Source organism: Salmo salar, chromosome ssa29 (assembly GCF_905237065.1).
Source record: "Salmo salar chromosome ssa29, Ssal_v3.1, whole genome shotgun sequence".
Taxonomy (NCBI): Eukaryota; Metazoa; Chordata; class Actinopteri; order Salmoniformes; family Salmonidae; genus Salmo; species Salmo salar.
This window is the reverse complement of record NC_059470.1, coordinates 19,188,819-19,201,673: the sequence shown is the minus strand read 5'-3', so window position 1 is coordinate 19,201,673 and position 12,855 is coordinate 19,188,819. Positions and strand designations below refer to the sequence as shown.

At 42.4% G+C, this 12,855-nt stretch overlaps 1 protein-coding gene across 1 annotated transcript in view; it reads right to left on the bottom strand.

The window, feature by feature from the left end:
* Positions 1 to 12,855, bottom strand: part of kcnh2b (potassium voltage-gated channel, subfamily H (eag-related), member 2b) — a 295,672-nt gene that overhangs the window by 120,797 nt on the left and 162,020 nt on the right. The gene's annotated exons all lie outside the window — the stretch shown is intronic.

The window sequence follows — 12,855 nt, the reverse complement described above, 5'->3', positions numbered from 1 at the left end:
AATGACTGTTTCAGTAGGTTTGAATACATGACTGTTTCAGTAGGTTTGAATACATGACTGTTTCAGTAGGTTTGAATACATGACTGTTTCAGTAGGTTTGAATACATGACTGTTTCAGTAGGTTTGAATACATGACTGTTTCAGTAGATTTGAATAAATGACTGTTTCAGTAGGTTTGAATACATGACTGTTTCAGTAGGTTTGAATACATGACTGTTTCAGTAGATTTGAATAAATGACTGTTTCAGTAGGTTTGAATACATGACTGTTTCAGTAGGTTTGAATAAATGACTGTTTCAGTAGGTTTGAATACATGACTGTTTCAGTAGATTTGAATACATGACTGTTTCAGTAGGTTTGAATAAATGACTGTTTCAGTAGGGTTTGATGAAATGACTGTTTCAGTAGAGTTGAATAAATGACTGTTTCAGTAGAGTTGAATAAATGACTGTTTCAGTAGGCTTGATGAAATGACTGTTTCAGTAGGGTTAATGAAATGACTTTCAGTAGGTTTGAATAAATGACTGTTTCAGTAGTGTTTGATGAAATGACTGTTTCGGTAGAGTTGAATAAATGACTGTTTCAGTAGAGTTGAATAAATGACTGTTTCAGTATGGTTGAATAAATGACTGTTTCAGTAGCGTTTGATGAAATGACTGTTTCAGTAGGGTTGAATAAATGAAATGCAACATGTTGATTGGGCTTTAACGGATGTCAGCAGTGACCCTGTGGACATTTCAATACTGTACTTTTATCAGCTCAGAAAGAAGTTACAGCACAAAGCCTTTTTCTACCAACACAGCATCTGGTATTTACACTGCTAAAACAGCCCAAACACTCCGAAACATGGATCGCTTGCCAGTCTGTTTCTCATTCAGCCAAAATCAAGCTTCATTCATGAATACAGTAAGAATCAGGCATCCAATTAACATTGTTTTATTAATTCAAAGTATGAAAACATCAACAAGGTTGTAACTGATACCCCCACCAAAACGACACGGTACAGTGACCCCACCAGTACGTCATGTATATCAATTGCTCCTTCTCAAACCTACAAGGAACCATAGAGATCCAATAAAATGACTCATTCTAATTCCTAATTCTATGCGAGAAACCTTCAACTGTACGGCATGTGTGAAACATAAATCCAAGGTTCTCATTTCTCAACAGTCTTCCAAGACAAATCATCACTATTCCTTCCTCTTAAAAACCTTATCCTATCCTGCCCTACCTCACCCCATGCCCTTACCCTTACCTGGTCGGTAGTCAGTGAATGGAGCTGGGTTGGTGTTGGCATACAGGGTTAGCAAGGTGGACAGCAGACACGGCAGTCTAAAGAGTAATGTACTGTGTTGTGGACACCCGAGTGAGTGTTCAGTCTAGCGCCCTGCCCACCCGTCATTCATCTCCGAGCCATCACACCACAGGAGGGTGGCCCATGGAAGGGATTGGACCTCTATGTAATCACCCACACGGATAAAAAGAGGGAAAACTGTATTGAGGATTATAGGTCCCCACACAACCATCATCTGGCTCACGCCCTGTGTGTGTGTGTGTGTGTGTGTGTGTGTGTGTGTGTGTGTGTGTGTGTGTGTGTGTGTGTGTGTGTGTGTGTGTGCGTGCGTGCGCAGATCGCATGTGTGCTTTTATTTTAACAATCTGATCAGAGGACACGTGGCACTTTTTTTACACAGTAGTTACACATAACAAAATATAGTTATTTGATATAGATTACATCTGGAGTTACAGACTTTGTAACATAGCAACATGGTAATGTTGGACCGTGTGTTATTACACTGTAACTGCCTACGTAACTACTCACTACACCCTCCACTGTCTTAGCACCATTTTATCTAATTTTTTTTCATTCAACCTTTATTTAACTAGGCAAGTCAGTTAAGAACACATTATGATACACAATGACGGCCTACCGAGGAACAGTGGGTTAACTGCCTTGTTCATGGGCAGAAGGACAGATTTTTACCTTGTCAGCTCGGGGATTCGATCCAGAAACCTTTCGGTTACTGGCCCACCCCAATATATAAGATGTAATGTAATACAATATTTCATGAATTGATCTATTACTGAAAGACATGAGGGTTTATACAGTAATCCTAGTGGATCCTATCTCCTTCTCTGGCCACTAATGCACACACACACACACACTGTACCCTCCCCAAAAACACAATTAAATCTCTCACACACACACACTGTACCCTCCCCAAAAACACAATTAAATCTCACACATACACACACTGTACCCTCCCCAAAAACACAATTAAATATCACACACACACACACACACACACACACTGTACCCTCCCCAAAAACACAATTAAATCTCTCACACACACACACACTGTACCCTCCCCAAAAACACAATTAAATCTCACACACACACACTGTACCCTCCCCAAAAATACAATTAAGTCTCACACATACACACAAATAGGCTACACTCAGGAAAACACACACACGCACACACACACACACACACACACACACACACACACACACACACACACACACACACACACACACACACACACACACACACACACACACACACACACACACACACAGAGGATTAAAAAATAGTCAGGAAGAGGATTTGACTTCAATTCACTACGCTTTCTCTTTTTTTCATCGCACTTAAAACGACTAATCCACCCTAAGATGCCGTCTGTGGGGCGGCTACACGTGTGTCCTGATTCCTTACATGCCTGGAACATGAGTGATTTACGTATATGTAAGAGTATATGTTTTAGGTTACATTGAGACCTATTTGTTCTGTACAATGCCAAGGCACACAGCCCCAGCTCTCAATGCTGATACCTGAAAGATGAATGGGAATGTAATCAGGGGACAAACTCATTTATCCAGGTGGCCAGCTGGCTGAAAACCACAGAACTCAATCCAACATTTATAACCCGATGATCTAGCACAGTTCTATCACTGCCAGGACTTTTTTTTCAAGCTTTGGGTACGTTTGGCACAATAAGAGTCATGCAATTGGTCCCCAACACACTCTAGCCTGGGTGTCAGATTGTATTTGGTGTGCAACATAACTATATTGTGCTACCCTGGATCAGTAGTAAATCCAAGACTCCCACCGGTACTGGTCCACTCAGTTGATACGTCACTATTCTTAAGCACTTCCATGAATTGACACGCCTCAAAGAGAAGAAGAGAAAGAGAAGAGAACAATGGCGTTCAGAACGTAGCCAAACGTTTAGCCAAAAGAAGGCACCCGTGCAGAGTAAAGGGCGCCACTATGTCGAACCCATCCTACTCTATGAGTATTTCAATGAGAATTGCAGAGGCGATAGGTCGGAGTACGGAGCGGATTATACCAGGTCCATTTTAGGAAAAGCTTACAGGGGATGAGAGGGGATTAGAGAACTGAAAACATGGCTTGGGCTCCCACCAAGGTAACCCTTACCTACCACTGTGCCCCTGTCAAAAAAGGAAATGCCCATCTCTCTTCGCCCCGTGATGTGTGGGATTAGGGCCTAGTCGCGTAATCTCCAGCAGGGAACAAGTGGATTGAGGATAACAGATTAAGCTAGACATTCCTTTCCTTCCTTTGGGTGGGTCAAATGGGCAGAGCTGAGCTCGGGGACGGCAAGATTGGCAGATGATGAAGAAGAAGTGTCCATCACTTTGAATCAAATGATTGTCCTTGCGTATCACTTTGTTGTCATGATCAAGCCATTATACAGTATGTGACAGTGAGACAATGTTCATAGTCACTAATGAAAGGCTGTTAAGTTATTAATGACTCGACAGGGAATTGGTGACAAAAATAGATGCCGTCTATGAGCTGAGGCGAGAGTTAAACTGAATAAAAGAGTAAGTGAGACACCTTTGTGGAGAGAATACAAGATTTAAGTGACAATACACTACATTAGAGACTGTTAATGTGAATTTGCCCAAATAATTTTTGGTGTGTCAATGCAGAGCCAGAATCACAGAATCACTAAGTACATTATGGGATGGATCTAGTCTGGCTTTTTCGCAGGACGCTGTTGTATTTCTAAGGATAACACTGCCCTCTAGTGGCCAACAGACTGTACATGCACCAGGGTAAGACTGTAGTGGTATACAGTCAAGCCCCTCGAGCAAACAGTGGCGTAGCAAAGCCAGTAGTTCATTTTAAATCTATGAAAAGTCATGTGGGCCAACAGTAAGCAGGACACGTTCTCTTCAAAAATACACATTAGGGAAAACGACAACACAGTAGTCGGTGCTACAATCCAGCAGGACACGCCACACAACATAGCACAGATTGTCATTGTATATCAATACATTTCCGACTACCCAGATCAACCAAGAGGACAGCTACCTAAAAGCCACTGCGAAAAAATGCATTGCTCAAGTGAAGTAGTGCTCAAGTGCACTATGTAAAAGTATTCAAAGAACAGTCACCTTCAAGCTGTGATGTAACACATGCGGCCTTGTTGCCACCAGTGAGGATATACTGCCAAAATGTTTCACACGTTCAATTTTCAATGATGCTGACACCTGTCACTATGAAACGCAGCTCACAGTGGGAATAAAACCACTTTAGATCTCAATCCTTCCTATTTTGTTGCTCTGGGAGATGACAGAAGCATCACACAGAAGGAGGATGTCTCAAAAAGAGAGACAATGAATAGCTCCTATTTCCTCTCATACTGAAATCTTCCCTTTTGCTCAAACTGACACACACACACACACACACACACACACACACACAACTACTTTCCTCACACACACACACACACACACACAGCACGTTTTACTATCCCTTGTGGGGACCTAAAATGTATTTCCATTCAAAATCCTATTTTCCCTAACCCTAAAGAGCCATCCACACCAAGGATGATAACTATGACGATAACTATAACAATAATACAAATCAAAAATATATAATTCAAGTGCCAGGGGCGTTAACACTTTAACGACAACTACAAAAAGACTGGAGAACGATAACAAGAGCTATCGTTTGGATTACTTTCAGAGCGATTTTTTCCCCTGTCCCTCCGATGATGAAACATTGTCATTGACAACCAATAAAAACGAGTTCTATTGAAGGGTTTCTTGGTTCTAGGTGCGTGATCTCACGAGTTCACATTGTGAAGTAGCTAGATCAGGATGGTTCGTACGAGGCTATGAAGAGGAAGCAGAGCACAGGCTAAACTTGCCTGAATAGCATATTGTTGGCCAGATGAATTATAGGACTACTTGGGAGGAATAATGATCCACGACAAACAGCGCATGAGAAGGACATTTTCCGATGGTATAGACCTATCTTTTAACGCTGATACAGCCTGACAAATACGCACTAAAGTCGAATGTGCCTTTCTGGATCTTGTAAACTGTCGAGAAAAGACCCATTACTGATCCATTACCGATCCAAACGGTTGCCTAGGCTACATTATTATTATTTCGGACGAAACATGCATTCAAAACACAGTGCTTTTTAGCGGTTGTTTAAATGGCATATTCACTGCAGTTTACACAGCCTAGACTATAATTTACACACTAGATAGAAAATATGAAATGCGTTTTGTTGTTGTAGCCTAGGTATGATTCTTTTCTTGTCGAGCTCCGTGCCCGCGGGGACTGCGAGAGCAGACTATCCCAGGATACCTGTCATTTATAATCTGATTTAAAAAAAGATTTCACTGTGTAAATTCATTGGGTATAGGCTATTTACTTCAGTATAGGCTATTCGCTTCAGTATTAGGCCTAATATTTAGCCAACGAATGATGGGTTGCATACTAATTTAGGCTGCTCATCTCTCGTCTGTATTCACGGTTCTCTTTGCACAATTATGCACCTGCCCTCTCCGCTGCCTCTCAGCTACATCTATTCCCCTTAGCTCTTGGAGTCGCAGGAAAAGCTAGACTACAACAACTTATTGTACACTTCATTTGACGATTTGATTTACTACTACTAGCCTATCGAGGAGAGATTTCAGCTTGCTCTTTGCTCAATGTAAAATAGGGCAGTTTGAAAGGAGAGAGGGATATGGTGTGATGAAAATACACCGTAAGAGTAGCCAGCTAATGTCACTTTCTGGACCTTGTAAACTGTCGAGAATAGACCCATAATTTATCCAAATGGTTGCATAATCATCCAAAACGGGACGTTTGAGCGGTTATTAAAATTAGTCCACATCACTGCACTTTAGAGCCCCAGACAACAATAGCCCTAAACGACCGTGGCGCTTTGCGTGTCCGGGACTGCTGAGCACTAACTGGAGAAAAGCATAGATCTGACATTTCAAAATCTGGTCACTTTTTTTTCTTGCACTTTGACATGTAAATATTTATAGCCCTACTATTTAGCTAATGAATGGCCTAAAATCTAGCTAATATTTAGCTTGTTACTTCGGGTACACATCTCTAGCCTCTCTCTTCCAGCTGTTCCCGTGCGCAGTTGGCTATAGGCTATGCAAAACATAGCCTATAGGCTATGCAAAACATAGCCCCCCCCCCGCTATACCCCTTCACGTGAAATCCCAGGAAAAGCTATAGGTTACAAAAGGATATGGATTTTTTTATAAAGCTAGAGAGTGCGTTGGTGTGATCACTTTGGCCAGTGAGCATACATGCCATTGTTGCATTGATGCATTGCAAATGGTTGCGGATAGAGAGATAAACACAGTGAAAAAGAAAATCCAATCGAATTGACAATCATTAGAAAAAATGGAAAGCACTTGCAAACCACTTGAGCAACGAGGCAACCCACTGGGCACAGACATCATCAGTTCAACGTCTATTCCACGTTGGTTCAACGTAATTTAATTGAAATTACGTAGAAACAACGCGGAGTGGGAAGCAATGAGATTATGTAAAAGATGCGAAGGCTAAACAGCGTTTGTTGTTGAATTGCTACATTTAGATACGAGCTTCTAAATTATTTTTCCATTACATGTACAGTTCCAGTCAAAAGCTTGGACACACCTACTCATTCCAGGGTTTTTCTTTATTTTCTACATTGCAGAATAATAGTGAAGTCATCAAAACGATGAAATAACACATATGGAATCATGTAGTAACCAAATAAGTGTTAAACAAATCAAAATATATTAGAGATTTTTTTTAACCTTTATTTTATTAGGCAAGTCAGTTAAGAACAAATTCTTATTTTCAATGATGGCCTAGGAACAGTGGGTTAACTGCCTTGTTCAGGGGCGGAAGGACAGATCTTTACCTTGTCAGCTCGGGGATTTGAACTTGCAACCTTTCGGTTACTAGGCTACCTGCCGCCGATTCGCACACTCTTTGCATTCATCAAGGCAAAGGGTGGTGACTTTGAAGAATCGAAAATCGAAAATATATTTTGATTTGTTTAACACTTTTTTGATTACCACATTATTCCATATGTGTTATTTCATAGTTTTGATGACTTCACTATTATTCTATAATGTAGAAAATAGTAAAATAAAGAAAAACCCTTGAATGAGTAGGTGTGTCGAAACGTTTGACTGGGGCTGTATATTGAAGAAGTAATGGTGTCACAGGCGGTTGGTGGCACCTTAATTGGGGGGAACGGGCTCATGGGAATGGCTGGAGCGGAATAAGTGGAATTGTATCAAGTATATCAAACACATGGTTTCCATCCACTCCGTTCCGTTCCAGCCATTGATATGAGCCGTCCTCCCCTCAGCAGCCTCCACTGATGGTGTGTTACCACCTTATTAAAACGCCTACAGCCCTGCAGTTGGATGCATTGATCAGTTGATTGACAGGTGTATTGCAGAACAATAAATTGTCAGCTGATGTGGATGCTTGCCAACGTTATCGTTATAGTTATGTTATAGTTATCGTCCTTGGTGTGGATGGCCCTTTACCCTAACCGCTAAGCCTAAAATAGCCTTTGTACTCATGGGGACCTGGGAAATGGCCCCACAAGGGAGAATTGTACCCCCCTACCCCCCCACCCACACACAGGCTGAAATATTGGCTATGAGTCAAAGTTGGCAAATAATTTCCCCTGCCTTGACATTTCCTAAGGCGACAGAGCACCACTTATATCCACAGCCCTCTGGTTAAACTAACAACCCTGGAACACTGACAACTGACACAAGTGTCATGTCCTCCATCACAAACTCAGTCACTCACCATACAAGCTTACACACACACGTACACATGCACACATGAACACACGTGTGCACGTGCACACACAAACACACATTCTGAACTTGGACCACTTGGGGGCAGAGCATGACAAGTTGTCACGGACTCCCACATCTTTGAATGAGGTAAATCCTTTGTGCTATACAGAGTCAATCAATTGCACGTGAAGATCCAACCATCCATAGAAATAGAAATTCCATTCTATTCTATGCATTCAGCCAACCACACAGAGCATAGTAAATGTAGCATGCTTTAGTCAGTGAAACATGAAATCACATCTGGAATTGATTGGTCCGTGGCTTACAGTTGTATTGTTCAGGGCCAGTAGACCACTTCACTTTTTCCACATTTTGTTACATTGCAGTCTTATTCTAAAATGGATTCAAAAATGTTTCCCCCTCATCAATCTACACACAATACCCCATAATGACAAAGGAAAAATATAAGATTTTAGACATTTTTGCAACAAAAAAATAAATAATACAGACGCCTCACAAGTCCTCAACTGGCAGCTTCATTAAATAGTACCCGCAAAAACCCAGTCTCACGTCAACAGTGAAGAGGTGACTCCGGGATGCTGGCCTAGGCAGAGTTCCTCTGTCCAGTGTCTGTGTTCTTTTGCCCATCTTAATCTTTTATTTTTATTGGCCAGTCTGAGATATGGCTTTTTCTTTGCAAATCTGCCTAGAAGGTCAGCATCCCGGAGTCGCCTCTTCACTGTTGATGTTGAGACTGGTGTTCTGCGGGTACTATTTAATGAGGCTGCCAGTTGAGGCGCCTGTTTCTCAAAATAGACACTAATGTACTTGTCCTCTTGCTCAGTTGTGCACCGGGGCCTCCCACTCCTCTTTCTATTCTGGTTAGAGCCAGTTTGCGCTGTTCTGTGCTAACATAATTGCAAAATGGTTTTCTAATGATCAATTAGCCTTTTAAAATGATAAACTTGGATTAGCTAACACAACGTGCCATTGGAACACAGGAGTGATGGTTGCTGATAATGGGCCTCTGTACGCCTATGTAGATATTCCATAAAAAAATCTGCTGTTTCCAGCCACAATAGTGATTTACAACATTAACAATGTCGACGCTGAATTTCTGATCAATTTGATATTATTTTCTTTCAAAAACAAGGACATTTCTAAGTGACGCCAAACTTTTGAACGGTAGTGTATATTTTGATTTGTTTAACACTTTTTGGTTATTACATGATTCAATGTGTGTTATTTCATAGTTTTGACGTCTTCACTATTATTCTACAATGTAGAAAATAGTAAAAATAAAGAAAAACCCTGGAATGAGTACTTTGACTGGTACTGTATGTAAATATGGTATTGGATCTGACCATGTCAATAGCTTCTTACTTTCTTCTATTTCTCGTGTGTTTTTGTTCTACCTTATGTAATTTGTTTGTGCAACATTGATATTGATTACTGCATTGTTGGGTTTGGAGCTCAAGAAAGGCATTTCACTGTACTTGTGCATGTGACATTAAAACTACTTTGGACCAGAACCCTATGGGCCCTGGTCGAAAGTAGTGCACTTGTCACGACTTCCGCCGAAGTCGGCTCCTCTCCTTGTTCGGGCGGCGTTCGGCGATTGATGTCATCGGCTTTCTAGCCATCGCCGCTCCATTTTTCATATATCCATTTGTCTTGTCTTGTTTCCATACACACCTGGTTTTCCTTTCCCCAATGAAGCTACATTGTATTTAACCCTCTGTTTCCCATCATGTTTTGTGTGTAATTGTTTCATGTTATGTGGTGTTAGTTTACTCGCTTTACTTTTATGTTCCGTTTTTTGAGCGCGTTTGATTTATGTAGTGCTCTCGTTTTTGGAACTATAATAAAGTGCGCCTGTTCATTATACTCTGCTCTCCTGCGCCTGACTTCGCCTCCAATACACCTTTTGACAGCACTATATAGGGAATAGGGTGCCAGTTCAGATACAGCCCTGGTTGCAAATTCTGATTCACACCCTTTCTCCTCAAAGTGTGCACTCATTCCCGTAATCACTCCCCTTCAACGATATACAGTAAAAACATTGGATTGGTGTGATATGGTAGACACTCTCTCCCCAACCCATGCTTACACCAATCCTTATAGTCAGAGGAATGTTGGTAGGGGAGTTGTGGCAGTGAGGAGCGAGGAGGGAGAGTCTGGATAGAGAAAGAGGGGTGTGTGTGGGTGTTTTGGCCAGGAGAGGTGAGTCAGAGGGGGATCTTCATACCCCTCACTCTGGAAGTGTGCACCAGCTGGAGTATAGTAGCATACCAGACACTCATTACAAATGAAATGTGTCTCTCACCAGCCAAGAGGCAGGCAGGAGAGTGTCTCACACACACACACACACACACACACACACACACACACACACACACACACACACACACACACACACACACACACACACACACACACACACACACACACACACACCACACACACCCACACACACCCCTAACCCTAATCTGAGGTTTGGTTCTCAGTGAGTGCCTACAGAAGGCCTACCCATCCAACAGTCATTCATCAACATTCCCTCTGGGTAATGGAGTTGAATAGGGACAGACTAAGACAGGCAGCGGCAGCACTCTCAAAGCGGTGCTTCCTCTGATTGGAATTGATTATGTTACAAAACCCATAACTAGCCTACGGATATTGTTGCACTCGCTTTGTTTAGGGGTCCTAGGCCTAAATGAATGTGTGCATTTATGTGAGAAATCAGGGTATGCTCCTACTGTAGGTGTTGAATATACAAGTGCCCAGGAAGACAGCAATCTTGGTCCAGGGCCAGCTCTGTCTCTATTGACCTCTTGGTCAGCCAGTCCAAGCGGATTATTATGTGTTCAGATGGTGACGAAACATAAATATGTACAAAAAGTCAACTAAAAACAGGCATGCCCATACTAAGGAAAGACCTCATGGCCACCAAACCCACCAGCAGCCTCACGGCTCTCCAAACTGGCACTCTGACTGATCACCTTAATGGGCAGCACCCGACGTGCTTATCAAGCAGGCTCAGCACCTGGACAAGGTTGCTGCTGCCCCCTGGGGGAATGGAGTGTGGTAGTGTTACCTGGATAGTGTGTTTATGTCCTAACACTAACCCCCCCCCATATCATAACAATTTTCAGTGTCGCGAGTCACAAAGCTCGTCCCCTGCTGGCAACAAATGAAAACAGATGGACGGGGGAGTTCTGATTGATGTGTAGTAGTTGGCGTAGGATGAAGTTGCCCTCAGACACTGACCAAAGGTAAGTTGTGTGATCATGCAAATGGTTAAGGATTAGGATTTGGGGAGGGTAATCTGATCCTTGATATGTGTTAATGGGCAACTTCTACCTAAAGCTGCTAAAAGACTACTGCTCCATTCATGTCTCATTCGTAATGTGGGGATGGGATGGTGATGAAACAGAATGCCTTTTCAGGGTCCCACAGCCTTTCCAGGGTGTGACAGCCTTTTTAGGGTCCCACAGCTTTTTCAGGGTCCCACAGCCCTCTCTCTGTCTCTTTATCTGTCTCTCTCTTTCTCTTTCTGTTTCTCTATTTCTGTCTCTCTGTGGGCAGTGTGCCATGAGGATCCTCTCTCCACGACGCTCTTTCTCCATCCCTCTCTTGCAGGTGAGTTAATGGACATCCTCAGACTAAGCCTTCATTAAGCCTCAGAGGTAGTTTTCCAGCTTGGCCCTTTGGGTCATGTTCTACCGATGGGCTGGAAGGAGGGATGGAGTATTGGAGGGGTGGACGGAGGGATGAGGGAATCGATACGCGGGTTAAGCTTTCACAGCGCTAGGCTGGATCCCACTCCTCACTGTGCCCTGCCAGATCAAACCGGTCTCACCTTCAAAAGAACATATGCATTCTCACAGCTTGTAGGTAAACTTGTGCAACTTTAAACCCATTCACATAGAGTGGGAAGTTTGTGTCACATAAAGCACCACACACATCCATACACCTGCATGCTAAGCCCAATTTGTCACATACACAACTTGTCACACGCACACGCACGCACACACACACACACGCACATACACATGTAACCATACACGGCTCATTATAAGTCCATACAAGTCCCCACTCACATACTCAGTGACAGCTTGATTACACACCTGCTGTAGATGAATAGCGGGCTGTCTAAGTGTTTGGCCTGATGATCTGCTCAGAGTGGTGGAACTGGAACGGGACACTGGTACCCGGTCCCCCCGTACTGCTCATGTCACTCACACTATTGTTAACAGATTACATGTCAAACCCGCAGATTATATGTCAACGAGACCACATTGCTACGGCAACACAGAAACGTCAACCCCCCAGGGACTAAAGGCTCTAGGATCAGCCAATTTTTCTGAGAAAAAAATCAGCAAAAAAGGAAATCGATAAAAAAAATACTATATATTTTTCTTGCATAACTCGAAAGTAATCAACATAAGTTTGATTTCAGTTTTTTTTATAGATGTGTTGAACAGTCACTAAACAACCAAAATATGCTTATAGCTTTTCATCTTGCCATAGAAAACATAATGTTTTTTCAAGACATGTATTTCACTAACCCGCCAATTAAAAAATACATGCACCTGTTTACTTGAGGCCCTACTTGTATACTTGAGGCCCTACTTGTTTACTTGAGGCCCTACTTGTTTACTTGAGGCCCTACTTGTTTACTTGAGGAATTGGGCTGCCTGAATTCAATGTGGATTACATCGATTTTGTCACCCAACTACACACAATA